Source organism: Dasypus novemcinctus, chromosome 18 (assembly GCF_030445035.2).
Source record: "Dasypus novemcinctus isolate mDasNov1 chromosome 18, mDasNov1.1.hap2, whole genome shotgun sequence".
Lineage (NCBI taxonomy): Eukaryota > Metazoa > Chordata > Mammalia > Cingulata > Dasypodidae > Dasypus > Dasypus novemcinctus.
In genome coordinates, this window is record NC_080690.1 from 39122002 (window position 1) to 39146151 (window position 24150).

Sequence of the window (24150 nt, forward strand, 5' to 3'; positions counted from 1 at the left end):
ATGCCCGGGGTCACGTGTAGAAGCAAAGGCAGAATAGATCCCAAAGGAGGCCAGTGAGAAATAGGATAGTGCGGCAAGGAGCAGCGTGGTGTGAGACAAGGCCAGGGAAGTCAGCAAGGGTGGACATGATGACACAAGGCCCTGGAGTCCATGACGAGGAGTTTGGGCTTTGTCCCAGAGAGCAGTGGGGCTGGGCGGAAGATTGAAGTGGGAACGACTGGCATATTTAGGAGTGTGCTCAACCTGCAGTGCGGGGCGTGGACTGGGGAATGGGGCAGAGGGCAGCACAAGACCTCTTAAGAGGGAGCTGCCCAGCTCCTGGCCAGAAATGTGGCAGCTTGAGCTACTGGTCTGTCGTGAGTCTCCCCTTTATGAGAAAACCAACACTGAAACTGGTTTTATTACTGGTTTCTGCCTGACTCTGCCTCTAACGCATCTAAAAATACACCTTGCTTGGATTACCTTGGTCTAGTGCTTAGACTCCGCAGGTGTCCAATGTGCTGGATTTAAAGAGCAAAGAGACATATTTTGCCAAGCCTGAGAAAGATGCAGAAGTGTTGCTATTGATAAAGGAGAGGGCTGACCTGCAGCAAGTACCCGAGGCTTACATTCCAGACCACCGGCCACTATAATTATATATTAGCAGGCCTCAGAAAGGAACAATATAGATGCTCGCAGCCGTCATAAAGGCTCTGGCCTAGGTTGGTTATTAACTATATTGTACGAAGCCTCATAAACACCTTTTTACACATACAGTGCAACCTTTCAATACAACAATCAAATGCTTTTCAACAAATTACAGTCTCATAGAAAAGGTACCTCTGATTGCTTCCCAGAAAGAGGTGGAAGGAAACTTTAGACAGAACGTGTTCGAAGCCCGATGTTTAGAATTTTGTTTGCTTTGGGCTGGAGTTCAGACTTTGAGCAGCTCTGGGGAAATCAGTGCCAATTAATCCAAACCTGACCAAAGGAGAAAACAGGCCACAAACATAATTTCATTCTACTAGTGTATTTTACAGGTGTGCATAAATGAGTTTGGAGAAGGGAAACCACTGTCTAAGAAGTCATGGGGACTCAGAGGTGGAACTGGGACAAGAATTTCAGGACTAGCTGACAACCTCCTCCCTGGGGATGGATGACTGTGACATTCTATTCTATCAAATTTGTTAGTTCAAAGTCAGTCATCTTGTAAATAGAATTGTGAGCTCTTGTTCCCAACATCTTTCCATATTACTTCCTATTATTCTCCCATTCAAGCAAACTATATCTGCTCCTCCTTCTAGAAAGAGGTTCTTAGATTTCATGGACCAGTAAAATTTGCAGGTCTTGGGGGTTTGGGGAAGGAGCTTTTCATTTTGCCAAGATCACCAGATTTCATACAAGAAAAAAAAAACACATGATCAAAAGAGAAGGTCATGGGAAAAACACGTTTTAGTTTTTTAGAAAGAGAGAAGGAAATGGACACATAGAAGAACAGAGAGAAGGAATGCTAGAAATCATACTGGTAATTACCTGGGCTGGGTGCCAAAGGGAACTGTCTGGAGAGATGGCAGGGTTTTCTCCCTGGATTGGGATGGTGGTTATCTGAGTAGGAGGTGCTCCTTCTGGTACAAAACCCAAAACAAGACAACATATAAAGGACCAGAAAAAAAAAACACTGCACCCTGATTAGATGTATCCTTCTTAGACCCAGACTCATCCCCACATTTGGAACTGGACTAAAGGACCCTGGGGGAAGGAGACACAGATGTGACCATGATGTAGCTCTACTCCTGCTCCCTCTCTCCTATACCCTACCTGAGAGAATACTGTGACAGAGGGTATTTGTAGCCTGTTTCTGAGCAGGATCAACTGAAGTCAGATTTCAGAGATCTTCCTGTCTCTGACTTTGCCACAAGACTTTGGGAAGGGACACAACCATTGTAGGTTTCCATTTCCTCGTTTGCCCATTGAGAAAACTGTCGCCCTTCCAGAAGGAAGTGTAGGAATTCCTAGCGCACGTCTGGAGAGTTCAGGTTCTTCAAGAGAGGTTGCTAAGTAAAGCCATCAATGCTTTCTTTCTTACAGTGTGAACTCTTTTGCTTCTGACACATGTAACTCAAAGAGAGGAAATAGAATGCTAAGCATCGGAAAGTATGAATTCTGACTGCCATTTGTTATTGTGTAACATGAGGCCAAACTCTTTACCCAGATTAGACTCCATTTCCTCTACTGTAAAGTGGGGATCACAATGCTGACCTCACAGAGATGCTATTCAAAGTTTATAGCTAAGTGCCTGGCACATAGAAGTTTCTCAATAAATACACTGATATTTTTCAACTTCTAGACATTTTCTCATATTTCATGGTGACAGTAAGAAGGGGAAAGTTTGCACACAGTAAATGGACTCTTGGAGGCTCAGTTTCTGTGCCTCTCAAGTAAGAACTCTAAAGCCATGACAATAAAATGAGGTAAAGTATGTGTTTGGCTTTGCTCCAGGCTGGGCGTCTAGTAGGTGCTCACTGAATAGGACTCACCTCTGTGACAGTGTTGATGGAAAACTCAGCTTGCTTTTGGCCAAATGTGGCCACAGGAGCATCATGAGTTATAATCCTCACTGAATTGTATCACCTATTTGTCAGTCAATATACATTTTCTTGTTTATTGTTTGTTGTTTTGTTTTGTCAAAAGGTTTAATAGGAATCACTGGAGCCCTAATGCCAAAACAGGTTGAAAAATCAGCATTTTGTGTATTTTTTTTTTATCTTCTTTTGGTACGGGTAGGGGGCAGGAATTTGAGTCTTCTGATTTGCAGCTGCCTCAGTGGTAGGAGTGGCCTTGGGCATATAATAGGCACTCAATAAATATTTGCTGAATGAATGAATGAGTTTATGAATAAAAGAATGAGTGGAAGTAATGTGTCTGAGAACTTTCAAGTTCTTTTAAGTATAATTATTTATAAACACTAATCTAAGGCTTTAGGGAAACAGATACAAACATTTTAGAGAGTGTGTCTGTAATTAAAAATCCAAGCTCAGGATTGCTTTTCCTAGAGCTCAAGTCCCTCTGATCTGTGTTTTAGGCAGACAGAGGGAAGTGCAAGCTACCTGTCTGTAATCTCCAGGGTATTTCACATATAAGAGTGTCCCAGGATCAATGTTTCCAAAAAGACTGAGAAAAGGCTACAACCTGGCTCACCCCTCTTTAAACCAGAATGTAAAATAAAACTCATGATGATTTGCGAAAACAGGCTTGCAGCTTTGCATAAAACCAAACCAAACCCAACAATCCTCAAAAGTAACAGTCAACACTCGCAAGCATTTCTGGCTTTCCAGGACTCTTTCTTATTTACACTTGGGTTTTAAAACTCCTCAAGACAACGGGGATACTCTAATTGGAGCCTGGGAGGAGGCACAGAATGGCCAGTTGCTAGTAAAACCGAAAGCATTTATTTATTATTTAATTTGTTTGCCCAGGAGACTTCGCTCCCGATGTAACATCTGGTTTTCATTGCAGCCCAACTTTTACCTAATTGTACAGCTGGGGAGATTAAGGCACGAGGGGTCACAGGCCGAGCCCAGTCGGGACCCAGCCCCCTGTGAGAGCTTTGCTCCTCGCTTCAGGGAAGAGACCACACTCATTGCCTCTGGTCCTCCGGTGGAGACCTATAAATAAGAAAGGAATTAGCCTTTCATGTCCCCACTCTCCCTCCTCCTGATTCTCATTAATAGTGGGGCTGGGGGATGAGGGCAGACGAGGGCGTCTGGGGAGATGGAAGGTGGAGGAGGAAGGGGTAGAAACCACAGAGGTCCCAGACCTCAGGCAAGGGGTGAGGGGTGCAACACCAACGGTAAGCTCCTCTTCTGGGGGGTCCTTTGTCAAAGTCCAGCTCTTCTACCCCAAAGTGCCTGATACAGGGCAGACAGTCTCTTGTCCAGCTATGAGAGTAACAGTGTAGAAATAGACTTCAACTGTAATCAGGAGGCTGGAATGGAAAAAGAATAAATTCCTAACTGGAGAGGAAGCAGCCACCAAGGGGCTTGGGAAATGCTCTCCGTGGATTTACACCTGCAGTGTGATCTTGGGCAAGTCATTTGGCTTCTCTGAGCCTCAGTTCCCTTACCAGACCCATGAGACTGGGTTAAATGAGATCATTAATGTAACGTCTGTCTGTAGTACAAACAGCTGGTGCTTAGTAAGCACTTAAAACAAACAAAAACAAACAAACAAATCAAGTCATTCTATTTTTTTCCATTTTTTAAATTCCCCCACTCCCACCCCTTGTGGCATTTTTTCTTGCTCTCTGCTCTCTGTGTCCATTTGCTATGTGTTCTTCTGTGTCAGTATTTATTTATTTTCATTTCCCCTCCCCCCTTGCGGCTTACTTGTTGTCTGCTCTCTGTGTCCATTCGCTGTGCACTCTTCTGTGTTTTCGCTTGTCTCTCTTTTTTTATTGTGTTACCTTGCTGAGTCGACCCTCCATGGTGCTGGGGAGCCGGGTGGGACTCTGTGGTGCTGGCAGGCCGGTGGCTCTCAGCAGCGTGCGGGGGAGGCTGCCGTCACACGGAGGCCCTGGGATGCAAATCCAGGGCCTCCTGTATGGTAGACAGGAGCCCAACAGATTAAGTCACAACCGCTTCCCTAATTCTGTTTAAAGGAGTGAGTTCACCTTCAGGTTACCTGGTAAATGCCATGCAATGAACAAGGTCTAGAGGGCTGGTTTGAGATCACATGGTGCTAACCTCAAGGTAAATGGGGTGGTGGTGGCATATATTCACCAAGATATAGACTAGAATTCAAGGAACTTAACATCTGTCTGTTAAGAGCATAAGTGCTCGCATCAAACCATGGAGTAGTTATTCAGGGCAGAGTATCCACTGGAGCTGAAGTGAAGGTTACCCACGTCAGACTCAGGATTGGTCAGGACTAAAATTATTTGGGAAGATTTCAGGGAGGAAGGGGGGCTAGATCTGAGTTTGGGGAGGATGGGTAGGAGTTAGAGGGGCAGAGTGGCCCCACCAGAGTATTCCAGAAAGCAGCATGAATACTGGCACGGTGATGGGCATGGATGATCATAGGCTAGAAATGAAGTAGGGGTGCGAATGCCAGCCTGGTGGAGAAATGGAGAGAGAGCTGGGTGCCATACTATAGAGGTCCCTGAAGATCAGGCAAAGGGTGAAGGGGCAATGGCAGTTCTGGGCTATTGTGCCAGGGAGGAAGATGATTCAAGAGTACATGAGGAAACTCACTCTCACAGACAAAATTAACAGACTAGGGTAGAATGAAAACTGGGGTGTCCTAGGGATTCTTCTGAACTTCCTACTTCACTGAGGCTCCATCCAGCTCTCCTTGCTCATGACTCTTCAAAGAGTCAGGGAATTACTCTCCTTGGTGAGCCTGGAATTGTGCTCCATTTCTCTGCCTTGGCAGCATTACTGGTGCACCCGGCTGTCCTTGGCAGGGCTGTGACACACTTTTGTGTATCTGCCCTGGCATCGTAGCATCCGGACCAGGTGCAACCCAGCTTCAATGCAGCCCAAGTCTGCACTGAGGGCCCCAACTCATTGATTAGCCAAGACTTCAGAACAATAAGAATGGAAAGTGAGAAAAATCAGGCTGGGAACCGGATCCACCATTCAGCCAGCCTGTACATCCGCTGTTTAGATTACAGATTTGAGTGCAGGAAGACAAGGCAAAGGCTTGGCACAGAGGCAAGGCATTCATGCTGGGCATTCAGAGCAAGTGGGGACGTGGGGTCAGGTGGCTCTCATTCTTTGGGAATAACTTGGAGCAACTTTATACTCTTTGCCCAGATGCCTCCTGGAGTAGTGGAATGGAAAACACACATGGCTTGGGAGTGAGAAGACACAGATTAGGATCCTCATTCTACCACTTCTGGTTGTATGATCCCCGGAAAAGTCACTTTACTTCTCTGGATCTCATTTTCCTTGTTTATATAGACGGAGACATTTTATTTCAAGGATCAAATGAAGTCATGAGTGTTAAAGCACCCTGAAAAGGGATTTCTGAGTACATAGTGAGTATCTGTCAGAAACTGAGCACTGTGCTTGGTGCTATGGGGGGAGCAGAGGTTAGCGCCCCAGAAGAATGAAGCCATGATTGACATCACCTCTCCCGAAGTACACTCTATGGAGAAACAACTAAAGGGATGTGACCTGAATACACAAGACCCATTGTCAAGTAATATGTGATATGCTGGGCAACGAGAATTCTTCGTGCCCTGTGCTGTTGTACACTGTGGATATTCAAGGGAAGGTAAAGCATTTTGTTTCCTCCATGTTGCTTGCAAAGTAGCTCCATCTTTAAATGTGAGTAGGAATAGTCACTTTCTCTCTTGGCTGATGGATGGTTCTGAATTACAGTGGCTGGCCTCATCCAGAGAAACAGCAAAGGGAGGCCTTAGTTCCAAGTCCATTTCACTCCAGTATGATTTATCTCAAGGAACATCCAAATGTCTCAAATAAGAGTACATTTTAAATTCAATAACTTAGAATAAGGGAAGCCATATGAGGCTTCTTCTAAAATCATCTTTTTGACTCTTTATTTGATAAGTGAAAATAATGTTTAAATTGGTACTCTAAATTCTGCTCATGTAGAAGAAGTCTTCTTAAGTGAGTTTCTCCTGGTTTCCATTTCCCATTTGCATCCTAACCCTGTTGCCCACCTGTGCAAACCCTTACCTGGAGGAATAGTCCACAGATTTGTCAGCAACATTAGCAGATTCAATGGCAAGTTGGCCAGTAATGGCATCCCAGACCTGTTCCTTTTCCATTAAGTTATGCCACAGAAAAAAAGAGCTCTTTTGCTAAGTCTAGGACATCATGCCCTGGATGCTTAATCTAATTTGCCATAAAGCCACCTTGCTTCTACTTAAAATTTAGGAGAAAAATCAGCATTCAAGTTGGCAAAGATTGAAACTGGGATTTCTCCCACCACTCCATCCTACATACTGGCCAAGGGTAAAGGGAAGTTCCAGCTTAAATATTTGATGATATTCAGTTCAGAGAGGGGAAAGGTTGAGCTCTGTTTGAGCCCTGTTCCCAGAAGGTCAATCGGTGTTATTAAACACATCCATTACCATGGACACACAAAGTGTGAGTTTCCTGACCCAGAAGAGAAGGTCTGAGTCTAAGCCTCTGAGACTTCCGACAGATAAAACCCTGGAAATTTTTCTGGGGTCATCTGGTCTGGTCCTTCCTTTCCCCATATCTTTCAATTCTAGTTGAGGGCAGTCTAGAGAATGAAGATACATGTATAGAGAATGTATTTCCACTGCCCTATATGAAATGGAATACACTGAATCAAGACCTTACACAATCAAAAGTACCGTCTTCACTCTGCCAGCACACCTAGAGGAGTCAGTCAGTAACTGGGATCTTAAGGAAGGGAATCTGTGTGTAGGATGGAACTTCATCATCATTAGAATGGGAAAAGAGGTGAAAACCTCACCTTTTTCTCCTTTAGGCTCTTACCCTCACTCTCAGCTCACACTCAGTCCCACTTGGAAGGTCCCTTTGCCTCCCTCTTACCTAAACTCTTTCAGTCTCTTAGACATGACTTCCTACTTTTCTCCACAACTTGTCTCTCTCTCTCCTCTGAACTTGTGTGTCCCCTGTCCCCATTAGTAGCATCCACCATTTCTTCTAATTGTCTTCTATGTGTTAAATTTGTATCCCAAACCTTGGTTACTGCTTTCCTGACTAGTAATAATGCACCTGACTCAATGACAAGCCCACAGTAAGCTCTCTGAAAAATTGTTACTTTTTGCATGTATCTACCAGGTGTTTGGGAGGGAAGGCGTGCTAGTCTAATAGTGTCATTATCTATCTATCTATCTATCTATCTATCTATCTATCTATCTATCTATCTATATTTATCTATCTATCTATCTATATCTATATATATTTATCTATCTATCTATCTATCTATCTATCTATCTATCTATCTATCTATAGTACTCTCTCTCTCTCTCATGGAACAGAACTCTTAGGTTAGGAGGAAAAAACCAAGGTGGGCATCTTGTTCAAATCCCTACCTGCCCTTTTCCTCCACGACTTTGAGTAATATATAACATACTTTTACCTATCAACCTACCAATGTTGTTTTAATATTTTCCAAGAAGCACATCTATTGGAAACACATAAACACACAAACTCACTATCCTCTGTTTGTTTACTTAAGCAAAGAGCATCAAAGTGCTTAGTTCCCTGAGGCTGACTCTCTGCCCAGGCTTTAAAAGAGCCTGAGAAAGGATAATGTTTAGATGTTAAAGTCTGATTGTAGTAGGTGAAAGAAATCTGTATTCTTACCTTTGACAATTCACCCTGCATAGGGAAAAGTGTCATGCATTGTAGAAAGTGAAAATGCTAAATCTGCCCTTCAGATAATACATCTCTGCTTAGGGAAGTAGAGATTTGGGGGCAAACACATTGAATCACTCCTTCTTTCATTATTTTTGACATTGATTTGTCATTAGGAAAATTTATTAGGCTCCAGATTAAATTGATTTGAAGAATCATTAATTCATGGGATGAAGCCAGAGTCGTTTGGCTTCCCCACGCTGAAATGAGGCAGTGTCGATAAAACAAAGGGAAAAATATCAGAGCTGTTTAAAATCCACTTTTTCCTACCTGGAGGAATATTTTGGACGTAATCTGAGGGGAATATTCTCATAGACAGCCTCTTTCAACTTTTACTTAGAAGAAGATTTTCCCCCCAATATCATAACCGGAGGGAGGGATAGATATTAATTTCAGAGAGATCATTAAGGAAAAAAGTTATAAAATGTCCTATTTTCTCAAAAGAGATTAAAACAAATCTTCTGTCCTTATCCCACAGAAAGCCAGAATCCAATGTGTCTGCGCCAGTCCTCTTCCTTCCTTGGATCTGCCCCACCCTGATAGCTCTCCGTCTCATTCTAATTTAAGGGAGGGCTATTATTTGTTCATTTCCCTCCCTAACACTTCAACGAATTACTGTGGAATATAAATTACTGTGCAATGTACCATAAAAATACACATTACTTGCCTTTCCTCTTAGTCATCTTCTACTATATTTTCAGAAGAAAAAAGAAAAAATATCTAGCCTCCCACTAACCCTGTCTGCCAACCATCATTGTATTTATCAGGACTATTGTTTGTAAATGACCTAAACCTATCTCTAACTGGCTTTAGGCAATTTATTGGCTCAAATAGCTGAAAAGTCCAAGGGTGAAGGGTGTAATGGGCCTTAGACAAGGCTAGAGGCAACTGGTCAAACAGTGTCATCGGGAAACTCTCTCTTCATGTCTTCACAATGGCAGGCTCTCTACATTTTGGAGCCCTTATTAGCTCCAGATTTGTATCATCTTTATAACTAGTATTCCCCCTGGAAAATGGTTTCCCTTTTTCAAGAGACCCAACAAAAGGTCTAGAGAATTTGAAGATTTAAGCTTGCAGTGAGCTTTACCACAAGTTGACATGATGACATTTGGGACTAGGTGGAGTGCAGGGAAACATGAGGAAAGCAGGGCCCTAGGACACGGGGCGGTGGGCCTGGAGCACCAGGAATGAAAGGGGATCCCCAAGGAAGATTTGGGGATGAAATAGTAGTATCTGGTGACCAAATGAAAAGGAAGTAGAATGTCATCCGTATTCTCAAATGCACACATACATGCAACCTTGGAATTTCAAACCACCCAGGCTCCACATAAGTTCTACCTGTATTTGAGTGAGTGTGTGTGTATTTGGGGTGTTTGGCTGAAATGTGGTAAACTCCAAGAGAACAATCAAAGGTGAGAATTAGCTTCTGCATAACAGGATGCCCATTTTACAAACGCTGCCTAGCTGGGGGTCCCTTTCAGCTCCTGGAAATCTCCACTTGCCTCTGTGTCTGGAATACCTTGTTTGGCCTCTGTTAATGTCACCTTACTCCATTTGGGGGATTTGTTTAGTTTCCAGATGTAAGGGGAGGTCTAATGTAGAGACCACTCACTGGACCTTTTTCATCAGCGATCATTGAGGCTTAGGAAACAGTCATCCAACCAAAAGTACCACCACAAGGGAATAGACCTCAACAACTGGCAGAGTACCATCACATCAATTATATCTTTATAAAATATTTGCAAGTGTTAAAAATCTACCATGATTGGGCATTGACTACATGCTAGGCCCTATGTTTGGTGAACTGTAGATACTGTATCTTGTTTAATCAATTCAACTATCATGCAAGATTAAATATTATTATTCTCACTTGACAAATGAACCAGCTTGCCCAAGGTGACACATGCCATTCACACCCAGATGACTGTGCTTGTTACAAAAATATTAGCCTGGTACTTTTGGCAAAGGGGCACTGTGCAAAAATTTGTTGAATGAATGAATGAATGAATGAACGAACAAACCAATGAACAATCCTGCCATGCCTAAGTGAGTTCAGTGTCTCTTATTGTGTCCTGACTCTGAGACATAGGTAATGTCAGGGGACTGAATATCAGAACTTCTGGCTCCTAATTCTGATCTGTCCTGTCTCTTAGGGACAACTGAAAATCTGAGTCCCAGGCCTGGGTCCTTAGCTGAGCCTTACGGATCTTGGCTGGATTCATGACCACTGTGCTTCAAAGATGGTCAATACCCTAGCCTCTGCCTCCCATCAGCCTGCACAGGAAAAAAGGAATGCAACTTCTTCCTGTGTTTTGCCAATGCACAGTATGTTGTGTGGGTAATTTCTGGTCTGGCCAGTAAAAACCTCCGGGAGCCTTCCTTTAGGTCTTTAATTATGAACTGTAGGGGACACCACAAAATAAATACTTAAAATGTCTAGACAACCAGTCATCAGAGTAGGATAATTAACTTCAAACATTCTAAATTGTTGGAGGAGTCATTATTCACCTTGTGTAGTTCTTTCTATATCCTTCCCGGACCAATATGTTTGTAGCAATGAGGCTGGGGAACAAGCTAAAACTTCTCCTGATACAAAGCAGTCTCTTTCCCTGGTTCTTAAATGACAAGTCACAAACTGACCAGAGAGCACACAAAAAAAGGGACATAAATGAAGACTATTCATTTTTCCAAGGGAAATATCACTCCACCTTTTAGTAACCTCAACATACAAGATGCCAGGATGAAAGAATCAGGAAGGAAAAATTTCTACTTCATTTATTTAAACTATTTAATTTATTTCTGCCTTCATTTTTATACTAGAAAAAAAAATCATCAAGTCCCATTGATTCTTGATAAGAGCTCAGTAAATTTTCTTCCCATCTAGTGTGATTAGTTAGGCTCCTGTTGAACTTAGTGTTTCTCTACTACCTGTCCTCACCTTCCACATATTTTCTCCAAGGAAGCATTTTTGGTGTAGAGGACACATTAATTTTGTCATGACCTAAAAACAAACCACTCCATGAAAGAGAGATGAATTTCATGATGGAAAGTTGGTGCCAGTATGTCTCAGTCTCCTGCCCTCAATTTGGAGGAAGCCTGTATAGAACACAGGGGACTTGACTTACTGTATATTAAGCCTGAAACTTGGGGTCAAACAGCCTTGCTTTGGGCAAGGGGTAGATCTTAAAACTACCAGCCATGTGAGTACAGAGCTGAGCTTGACTCTGAGGCAAAGGAAAGCTGTTCCAAATGCCAAAAGCTTCATTCTGCATACCCTTTCATCCTCCTAGCAGACAATCTTTTATAAAACACCAAATAATTAATAAGAATTCTCATTGTTTGATTTCAATGTCATTTGCCTTTAAATCAAAGAAATGCCATGTCAACTGTTATTTAATGAATATTTTATAATATTACATTATAATGACCACATTTAATTGCTACAGCTCTAATTAAAGGTGATATCTTATTGCATGAATGTAGATTTTTTAAAACCATAATCGTCTTGTGCAAGCCACTGAATAGATTTAGGAATCTTCAATAACAAAATTACATTAATAGCATATGCTATTAAATATGATTGATGGCAAAATTGGACCCCTCCTGTTTCTCTACCACACAAAAGCACATACAGCTTTTGAAGATGGTGCCTCAAGTGTCAACAAGAAAGTCAGGGAAAAATAGACTGGAACCTTCAAGGCCAGCCTTTACCCAAAGAAAGAGCATAATCTTGATAAAAATAAAAGGCGCTTCTAGTATTTGAGCTCCATGCCAGATGGTTTGATGGGAATATAGTTCTGTGTAGTAACCATGCCTCCAATAAGGCTGGAGAAGGGTACTTGGAGATAGTCAGCATTTGGGGGAAGGTTCCTGGCAGGTTGCATTCTCCCATGGGAGCCATCATCTATAGGAGAAATTGACACGAGTCCTCAATTAGTTGTACAAGTAAGTGGGAGAACGAACTGTGTTTATGTCCCAGATCCTCCATGGTTCCTACACTCAAGAGTTTTAATCAAGCTGGCAACTCTGGTCTTAGAGCAGGGAATGAAATAAGAGGAGAGAAAGAAGAGAGATGCTAGATTCCAAGATCAGTGACATGAACCTGAGTCAAAATGATAAAGAATTATAATGAAAAAGATAAAAGGAAGGGAACCAAGTGTTTCTGTCCGGCTTTCTCCCATTTAATCTTTATCACAATCCTACAAGGTTAGAGATGAAGAAATTGTGGCACAGGGACAGAAAGTAATCTTGGTCTTTCTGACTCCAAATCCTACACACAGAGGTAGCACATGCTGCCTTTTGCAAGGGGAAAACATCATGGATGTCAAGGGAGCTATGGTGCTTCAGATTTAATTGACCTTTTGGTGACTCTGCAGCAGGTTTTGGGCATATAAAGAGGACTCCTTATTGGGAACGGCTCGGCTAGATAAAACATTCCAGGCTAACACTTCAGCCGGGGTTTGCTGAGGCCCAGCTGAGATCAGACTTGGTGCTCATGGAACACTGCTCAGAGTCTAGTAGAAGTAAATGTGTAGGCAAGACAGGGAAAGTGAAACCATTCCAAAGATAGCACTGGACTTTCACTTTTGATGAGAGCTTGTCCACTTTCTCTTGCCTGCACTCTGCTTGGTGCTCCCATTGGGAAGAAAAAGCACAAATGAAGCTCCTCTGCCCTGGATCCACCTGCAGAATGCCACTCTTACGTCAAGAGATGATAACATTAGTCACATTTATTGGACCCTCAACGTGCACTGGGCACTGCACCAGATGTTTTATATACTTTATCTCATTGACTTTTTAAGTAAGTAAACACTATTATTCTTTTTTGATAGCTCTGAAAACTGAGGTTGCAAGAAGTTAAACAACTTACTCTGTGTCTCCTAACTACTGTAGAGTGAGCATTTGAATCCAGGTCTGAGTGGTTTCTGAAGATCTTGCCTTTATCCATGAGATGTAATGTCTCCCTAGAGCATGATGGTTGAAACTTCTGAAAGGGTAACACTTTACTGCAGTCTGGCAGGTGGATTGATGTTGCCTGGAGGGCCAAGTTTGTTAGCCTGATACTAGCCTAGTAAATGTTTATTGATATTAGCTTATTACTGATGGTCATATTAGTTCTAGGCTGACTAGGGAGAAACTGCTCTCATATTGAGAATAAGGCAAAAAGGCAATGTCTTAAGAAGTGAACCCACAGCTCTCCAGCCTTCCTCCAACTAGAACAATCATCTTCTCTTCTCCTCCAACATGGTATCGAAGGCCCTGTCTTAATGGCCATCTCTTAGAGGCATGTGTCTTTTTTTTTTTTTTTTTTTTTTAATTACATTAAAAAAAATATATGAGGTCCCATTCAACCCCACCGCCCCCGCCCCCCACTCCCCCCACAGCAACACTCTCTCCCATCATCGTGATACATCCATTGCACCTGGTAAGTTCATCTCTGAGCATCACTGCACCCCATAGTCAATGGTTCACATCATAGCCCAGACTCTCTCACGTTCCATCCAGTGGGCCCTGGGGGGATCTACAGTGTCCTGTAATTGTTCGTGAAGCACTATCCAGGACAACTCCACATCCCGAAAACGCCTCCACATCTCATCTCTTCCTCCCGTTCCCCACACCCAGCAGCCCCCATGGCTACCATTCCCACACCCATTCCACATTTTCTCTGTGGACATTGGATTGGTTGTGTCCATTGCACACCTATGTCAAGTGAGGGCTTAGATTCCACTTGGGTACTGGATGCACTCTTCCCGCTTCTAGTTTTAGACACTCTAGGCTCCATGTTGTGGTGGTTGACCTTCTTCAACTCCATGTTAGCTGAGTGGAGTAAGTCCAATAAGTCAAAGTGTAGGAGCTGAAGTCTGTTGAGGCTCTGGGCCTGGGTGTCATATTATCAGTCCAGAGATTCAAATCCCTTACATATATCTTAAACCCAGCACCAACTACAATTCCAATAAAGTAGCATGCAAGTCTTGTGAAAAGAGATCCCCTCTGAGTCCATTTCCATCACGCAGAAACACCAGCTCCAAAGAAGGGCCATCTGTCATGGCAGTGAACCCCTTCTGCCATGACCATAGAACCCGTGGGTCTCTTTATCCCTCAAAAGAACCAATACCTGGGGTTGTATCTACCTTATCTGTCTCTTAGACTCTGTTCAGTTGTACATAGGGGTATTCCTTCTGACAACCTCCAGACTCTTTTTTAGAGACTCACAGCCTTATAATCTCATTTCTCCTTTCCATTTCCCCCTTACATTAGGTCAAACCGCTTCCCGAAGTCATGTTATTATATGCAGATAGGTATATTCTGCTGTTCCGCATTGAATCTTTAATTCAAGGTCATTTTCTAGTTGCTTCTTCAGCTGGTATGTGGTAGTGATCCCTCGGTGCCAGGGAGGCTCATCCCCGGGTGTCGTGTCCCACGCTGGGGGGAATGCATCACATCTACACGCTGAGTTTGGCTGTGAGAGTGGCCACATTTGAGTAACATGAAGGCTGTCAGGAGGAAACCCCCAGGCACAATGCTACTCTAGGCCTTGTTCTTATTGCAGGTGCATAGGCTCAAAAGTGTAGCCATTAGTATCAAGAGCCCACTGTTGGGCCCTCCTTCCTTCCTGGTTCTTGCCGTTGCACCTGGAGGATTGCCGCTGCTCTCCCAGGGCCCACAACAGTGACCCCCCGGCCAGGAGCCCAGTACCCCCCCAGCTGTTGTTTTTAATTGTTTCCACTATGAGTATATATAGACATTACCATATACCCTGGGCATATGCCCTGTATAACTCCCTGTCAACCATATATATCCTGTCAATAACATCCCATATCAGTATTCCTCCGCTGCCATTGTTGAACCACTCTGTGATCCAAAACTTCCCGTAAAGTGAATCCCAACATAATGTCAGCTTCAGAAGAGTCTTAGATCACCAAAATTCATATATACAATATACAGTATTTCCCCAGATCCACCATAAAACCTTTTCCCTTCCACAGCAATAATCTTTTAACTTATTCATATCATATTTCCTGAAACTGATGTACAGATTCTGAAACTATAGTTTTCAAACAAAGTAACATTTGTGCTTACTATGTGGTCCATACTTTAGGTTGTACGGTTTTCTAAATTTTTTAGTTATCCTATGTTTTGTCTTATGGTTTTCATTATTAGTCTGTCGTCCCCTATATGTTTTTGGTGTAATATTAGCTGTTTTATATTCATCCTCGTGTACTCTCACATAACTCCTCTTTTGCCCCCTTATTTACCTTTGTTCCATCCATTGCACGTCCATTTTCCCCTCCCCTTAGGGCCCACAACGCCTGCCAATCTAATGCCCTGGGAGCCGTCCTTTCTCACGAGAGATACAGTTCTCTCTATTCGACGGCATTAGTCTTCCCCAGGATATGGGTCCATCCCACCCAATGGTAGAACCCACCTTGGCAAAATGAGCCTTCAGCTATTCCCTCCGGAGTCCTCCCGCATCAGACCATACCCCCTGAGCGTCCTAACCAGGTAACCCTCCTACTTATACTTTGATACGATTTACTCAACATTTAGTTCTCAATGAATTTCTGGCACTCTCCCATGTTTGTATGTTGCCCCTCCCTCCCACCTATTTCTTGGACCATATTACCCCTCTTCCCATCCCCAGCCCCCCTCAAACCCAGAAAACCCCACCCGAAGGTAACCCCTTGCCCCCATTTTGTCCCTTCTTTGTGCTCATACTTACCCCCAGCTCATCACAGATTCCACCCCTATAGACATTAACTCACATCCTTCCTCCACCCCCCGATTTCCAGTAAGCCACTTTTCCAGACTCTAGCTCTCTGAGGCAGTTAACTTATTTCATATCATTGAGGTCATATAGTATTTGTCCTTCAATGCCTGGGTTGCTTCACTCAACATAAGATTCTCAAGGTTCATCCATGTTATCACGTGTGATTGTAGTGTATTGGTTCTTACAGCTGAGTAGTATTCCATTGTGTGTATATACCACATTTTATTGATCCACTCATCTGTTGATGGACTTTTGGATTGATTCCAACTTTTGGCGATGGTGAACAATGCTGCTATGAACATTGGTGTACATATATCGGTTTGTGTCCTTGTTTTCAGATCTGATGGGTATATACCCAGCAGTGGTATTGCTGGGTCATATGGCAAATCTATGGATAATTTTTTGAGAAACTGCCAAACTGTCCTCCAGAATGGTTGGATCCTTCTGCATTCCCACCAGCAATGGATGAGTGTTCCCCTTTCTTCACATCCTCTCCAGCATTTGTACTCTACTGTTTTTTTCATGGCTGCCAATCTTATGGGAGTAAGATGGTATCTCATTGTAGTTTTGATTTGCATTTCCCTGATAGCTAGGGATTTGGAGCATTTTTTCATGTGCTTTTTAGCCATTTGTATTTCTTCTTTGGAGAAGTGTCTGTTTAAATCTTTTTCCCATTTTTTAAATGGGTTGTTTATCTTTTTGTTTTCGAGATCTATGAGTTCTTTATATATGCAAGTTATAAGTCTCTTATCAGATATATGGTTGCCAAATATTTTCTCCCATTGTGTGGGTTCCCTTTTTACTTTCTTGACAAACTCCTTTGAGGTGCAGAAGGCTTTAATTTTGAGGTAGTCCCATTTATCTATTTGTTCTTTTGCTGCTCGTGCTTTTGGTGTGATATTCATGAAGCCATTTCCTATTACAAGGTCCTGTAGATGTTTCCCTACACTGCTTTCTAAGGTCTTTATGGTCTTGGCTCTTATATTTAGGTCTTTGATCCATCTTGAGTTGATCTTTGTATAAGGTGTGAGATGGTAATCCTCTTTCATTCTTCTACATATAGCTATCCAGTTCCCCAGGCACCATTTGTTGAATAGGCCATTCTCTCCCAGTTGAGAGGGTTTGGTGGCTTTATCGAATATTATATGGCTATATACATGAGGTTCTATATCTGAACTTTCAATTCGATTCCATTGGTCTGTGTGTCTCTCCTTATGCCAGTACCATGCTGTTTTCACTACTGTAGCTTTGTAGTATGTTTTGAAGTCAGGAAGTGTGATTCCTCCTATTTCGTTTTTCTTTTTCAATATGTCTTTGGCTATTCGGGGCCTCTTTTTATTCCAAATAAATTTCATAGTTAGTTTTTCTAGTTCCTTAAAGAAGGCTGTGTTGATTTTTATTGGGATTGCATTGAATGTGTAGATCAGTTTTGGTAGGATAGACATCTTAATAATATTCAGTCTTCCTATCCATGAACAAGGAATAGTCTTCCATTTATTTAGGTCTTCTTTGATTTCCTTGAACAATCTTGTATAGTTCTCGGTGTATAAGTTCTTTACCTCTTTAGTTAAATTTATTCCTAAGTATTTGATTTTTTTATTTACTATTGTGAATGGTATTTGTTTCTTGATTTCCTCCTGATCTTGCTCATTATTGGTGTATAGAAATGCTACTGATTTTTGCGCATTGATCTTATAACCTGCGACTTTGCTAAACTCATTTATGAGTTCTAGGAGCTTTGTTGTAGATCTCTCAGGGTTTTCTATATATAGGATCATGTCATCTGCAAATAATGAAATTTTGACTTCTTCCCTTCCAATTTGAATGCCTTTTATATCTGGTTCTTGTCTCAGTGCTCGAGCCAGTACTTCCAAGACAATGTTAAATAGGAGCGGAGACAATGGGCATCCTTGTCTTGTTCCTGATTTTAGAGGAAAGGATTTCAGGATTTCGCCATTGTAAACAATGTTGGCTTTAGGTTTTTCATATATACTCTTTATCATGTTCAAAAAGTTTCCTTGTATTCCGATCTTTTGGAGTGTTTTTATCAGGAAGGGGTGCTGTACTTTGTCAAATGCCTTTTCTGCATCTATAGATATAATCATGTGGTTTTTTTCTCTCAATCTGTTTATATGGTGTATTACATTGATTGATTTTCTTATGTTGAACCATCCTTGCATACCTGGAATAAATCCCACTTGGTCATGGTGTATAATTCGTTTAATGTGTTGTTGAATACGATTAGCAAGTATTTTGTTAAGTATTTTTGTGTCTAGGTTCATTAGAGAAATTGGTCTGTAATTTTCCTTTCTTGTGGTGTCTTTGTTTGGCTTTGGTACTAGGGTAATGTTGGCATCATAGAAGGAATTAGGCAGTGTTCCTTCTGTTTCGATTTTTTGGAATAGTTTCAACAGGATTGGTGTTAGTTCTTTCCAGAATGTTTTGTAGAATTCACCTGTGAAGCTGTCTGGCCCTGGGCTCTTCTTAGTTGGGAGATTTTTAATGACTGATTCTATCTCTTTGCTTGTGATTGGTTTGTTAAGATCATCAATTTCTTCTTTCGTCAGTATGGGCTGCTTATGTATTTCTAGGAATTTGTCCATTTCCTCTAAATTGTCATTTTTGTTGGAATATATTTTTTCAAAGTATCCTCTTATGATAGTCTTTATTTCTGTGGGGTCAGTGGTGATTTCACCTTTCTCATTTCTTATTTTGTGTATTTGCATCTTTTCTCTTTTTTTCTTTGTTAGTCTCGCTAAAGGTTTGTCAATTTTGTTGATCTTCTCAAAAAACCAGCTCTTGGTCTTGTTTATTTTTTCAAGTGCTTTCTTATTTTCTATTTCATTTAGTTCTGCTCTTATCTTTGTTATTTCCTTCCTTCTTCTTCCTGTTGGGTTACTTTGTTGTTGTTTTTCTAATTCCTTCAAATGTGCAGTTAATTCTTCAATTTCTGCTCTTTCTTCTTTTTTGATATATGAATTTATGGCTATAAATTTCCCTCTCAGTACCGCTTTTGCTTCATCCCATAAATTTTGGTATGTTGTGTTATCATTATCATTTGTTTCAAGGTAGTCATTGATTTCTTTTGAGATTTCCTCTTTGACCCACTGTTTTTCTAAGAGTGTGCTGTTTAATTTCCAGATTGTCGTGTGAAGTCTGGGTCTCTGTCCCTTGCAAATTTCCAGCTTGACTCCACTGTGGTCAGAGATATTGTTTTGTATGATTTCGATCTTTCTGAATTCATTAAGCCTTTCTTTGTGGCCTAGCATATGGTCAATCTTGGAGAATGTTCCATGTGCGTTTGAGAAAAATGTATATCCTGCTGTGTTTGGGTGTAATGATCTATATATGTCTATTAGATCCAGCTCTTCTAATATACTGTTCAAATGTTTTGTTTCTTTAGTGATTCTCTTTTGAGATGTTCTGTCCAGAGTTGATAGTGGTGTATTAAAATCCCCCACTATAATTGTAGATGCATCTATTCTTTCACTTAGTTTTTCCAGCGTTTGCCTCACATATTTAGAGGCGCCCTTGTTAGGAGCATAAATATTTATGATTGTTCGATCTTCTTGACAAATTGTCCCTTTCACTAAAATATAGTATCCTTCTTTGTCTCTCACAATTGTTTCGCATTTAAAGTCTATTTTGTCTGATATTAATATAGCTACTCCTGCCTTTTTTTGGTTGTTGTTTGCTTGTATGATTGTTTTCCAGCCATTCACTTTCAATCTCCATGAGTCTCTGGGTCTAAGATATGTCTCTTGTAGGCAGCATATAGATGGGTCGTATTTCCTTATCCAGTGTCCCAGTCTGAATCTTTTGATAGGTGAGTTTAATCCATTGACATTCAGTGTTATTACGTTTAGAGAGTTATTTATGGTAGCCATATTTTGGTTGGATTTGTGTTTGTTATATTTTATTTGTATTATTTTATTTTCCCCTTCTATTTTTGTCTTTCTTGTTGCTTTTACACTCTCCTCCATCTCTGACTGTCCTGTTTTTTCCTTTCTTCCTGCAGAATTCCCTTAAGAATTTCTTGAAGGGGAGGATTCTTGTTGATACACTCTTTCCGTTTCTGTTTATCTGTGAATATTTTGAACTCTCCATCATTTTTGAATGCTAGTTTAGCTGGATAGAGTATTCTTGGTTGGAAATTTTTTTCCTTTAGTACCTTGACTATATCATACCACTGCCTTCTTGCCTCCATCGTTTCAGATGAGAAATCAGCACTTAATCTTATGGAGTTTCCCTTGTATGTGATGGTTTTCTTTTCTCTTGCTGCTTTTAGAATTTTTTCTTTGTCTTGAGCATGAGGCATGTGTCTTAACCCTAGATCTCAAACAGATGGTGCCAATATAAACTAGAGGTGAGATTCCTTGGTCATTTAAGCCTCTAAACACTGGACAGTAAAACCACATTACTAATGGGCAGCGATGAGGAGGATGAAAGACCTGACTTATGATATATTTTAAAGTAACAAAAACTATGGGATTAAACCTAGAAGGAATTCTAATGGCTGTAAACATACAAAACATATTTAATTTCCCTAGGAATCAAAACAATGAATAATTTTAAAAGAAGAATGATATGCTATTTGTTACCAATACAGTTAGCAAAAGTTTAAAATTATATATTACACAGCAATAAAAAGGAATGAACAACTGATAATACACATCTCAATGCTGTGCTAAGTGATAAAAAATCCAGGCTCAACATTCTACATACTGTATGATTTCATCTGTATGCCATTCTTGAAAAGGCAAACTAAACACAGGAGCTGGGCTTGGAAAAGGAGTGGACTACAAATGGGCAAGTGAAAATGCATTGGGCGATGAGACTGTTTTATATCTTGATTGTAATGATAATTACCCAACTATACACATTTGTCAAAACCCTCAGACCTTGACACTGATGGGGTGACTTTTTCTATATGTAATTTTTGCTTTCATTTAAAAATGAAAAATAAAATATGTATAAAATCTCAATTTGGTAAAAAAGAGAACATTTGAGAAATTTTTATACATCATAATTTTAACATTTCTTATCTTTGGTGGTAGATTATGGGTGTTTCTTACTTCTTCTTAGATTCCTTTAAAGCGTATACGGGAAGCAGATGTAGCTCAGTAGTTAAGCACATGCCTCCCATATATGAGGTCCCAGGTTCAATTTTTGGTACCTCCTAAAAAAAAAAAGTATAAAATTCTTGGCAGCAGGCATATATTATTTTGCTTATAGAAACTGGAAAATTAAACTTATTTTCATGTTCATTGAAAAGAAATAAAGACAATTCCCAGTGTTAGTGAGTGGATGATAAAACAAGCACACATACGCCACTGGGGAAAGTTTAAATTGATGATATAGTAATATGTCCAAAAGGTATGCCATTTTTAGGTATTTATAATAGAAAAAGTGTTATCTGCATTTGAATATGCATTGAGTTGTTTATAATAGAGAAAATTTTATGGAAGTTTGAATATCTAACAACAGGTCCTTGGTTAAAAAATTTGTGATGTATTGATTTAGTAGTATACTTCATAAGCATTAATGGGGATTAAAATATAGATGGAATTGATATGGCTGTCCATGACCAAACAGCATATATATTATATAAATGTGAAATGTGCCTACGAAGTTCTAGCTGTATATTTTCAAAAGTTAATAGTTAACCTCTGGGCAATAACATTCTTTTAGTCCATTATTTTAATATTTTTCCATTTTTTATAATTAAAAGATATGTAGTCAAATATATACAAGCTTATGACATATGATTTGATTGTTCTTTTCATCATGATGTCACGGTCTTCTTTAACTTTACTAAAACTTTTTGTCTCAAATTCTATATAGTCTGAAAGGAATATTGTTGCACCAGCTTTCTTTTAGTTAGTATTTGCCTGTTGGTCTTTTTTTAAAAAAAAGTATCATTGCTTTATTTATAATATTTCTAGGTCACTCTATTTTCAGTAGCATTTTTTTATCCAAGTTAATAGTTGCTGCCCTTTAATCCATAAGTTCAATCTTGTATGATTAAAATGCTTTTGCAATTATTCCTACCAATTTATTTTTGCTTTCTATTTACCATACTTTTTATTGCTTTTTCTCCCCTCCTATTTTCTGTTGCATTACTAAAGTTACCTTTGTCCTCTTTCAAAAATTTCCTCAGCTAATATGGAATTTGTCATTTTTTTAAACTTATTTTTTAATTTATTTTTATTTTTTTATTTTTTTACAGGAAAAATTATTTATTTTACATTGAATGCAGGGGCATATTTTGCTGGTTTGAAAGAATATGATGCATACAGTTTTCTAACAATTTTCTTCATTTCTTCTTACAGCCTTGCTTTTGCTTTACTTTTGCTCATGGCTGCTAGATTTTAATTTATTTCTTTCCCTACTTGGTAACATTAGTGATTCTGATTTCAGTTATTCATTTTGTTTTGCTTTTATTTTTTTCTTCATGTAACATTGGAGAAAGATCCAGGAATATGACACAAAGATGGGATAAATATTAATTTCGCACAAAAAGTAATAGGTGACCTAAAATGAACTTCTCTCTCACATACACACACACATATATATATATAATTCAAAGAGTAATTATCATCATTATTATAATTATTAGCAATTAACTGTTTTTGAGAACTCACTATATGCTAAGCATTGCATTAAAGGCTTAATATGCAACTTTCTCACCCTTGCTCATTCTTATTTTCAATTCGTATTACAATTGGTGAAAGAATATTACAATTGCACTATTAACTATAGCCCAAAGTTTATATTAGGGAGTATTTTTCCCGTATACCATCCTGTTATTGACAACTTGCATTAGTGTGCTACATTTGTTATAATTCATGAACTTCCTTTTTAGTTGTTTTGTTTTTTATTATTTTTTTCTTCTTCTTTATTTTCTTTTAAATTTCACATTAAAAAAATATGAGGTCCCCATATAGCCCCCACCCCACCCATGCCACCCCTCCCACATCAACAAACTCTTCCATCATTGTGGCACATCCACTGCACCTGGTGAATACATTCTGGAGAACTGCTGCTGCACATGGACAGTGGTCTACATTGTAGTCCACACTCTCCCCCAGTCCACCCAGTGGGCCACAACAAGACACACAATGTCCAGCATCTGTCCCTGCTGCACCACCTAGGACAACTCCAAATCCTGAAAATACCCCCACACCATATCTCTTCTTTCCTCTCCTGACCATCAGCAGCCACCGTGGCCGCCCTCTCCACATCACTACTACAATTTCTTCCCTTACTAATCACAATAGTTCCCCAGCAGAACACCAGTAAGTCCACTCTAATCCATACTCTATTCCTCCATCCTGTGGACCTGGGATGGCTATGTCCAGTCCCCCTCTACACCAGGAGGGGGTTTAGATTCCACATGGATGATTGATGCAATTCTCCTGCTTGCAGCTGTGGGCACTCTTGGCTCCCTGGTGTTGACCCTTTTCACCTCCCTGTCAGCTGGCTGGGGTAAGTCCAAGAAACCAGAGGGTAGGAGCTACAAGTCTTTTGAGGCCCAGGGCCTGGCCATCACATGGACAATTCAGAGATTCAGGTCTCCTGAGTATGCACCAACCCAAACACTAACCACAGGACCGGTAAAAGTAACAGAAGAGGCATGTGTAGAAAGGTTATATCTGAGTCCAACTCCATCACACTCAGGAACACAAACTCCAAAGTAAGGCCAACTGACACGGCCCTGAACTCCAGAGCCATCTGCCTTGACCATAGAACCTGTGGGTCGCTGTAGTCCTCAGGAGAACCAGCACCTGGGTTTCCATCTACCTTGACTGTCTCTGGTACCCTGCTGAGGTGTGCATAAGCATCACCCCCCAATGACCTCCCTATTCTTTTTTGGAGACTCTAAGTCATAGAAACTCACTTGTCCTTTCCATTTCCCCCTTTTTATCTAAAGTCAAAAAGCATTACATGTAGGCTGAGATATTCTACCGGTCTGAGGTGACCTCTTTGTTCATGTTCTTTTTGTATTTACATCATCAGCTG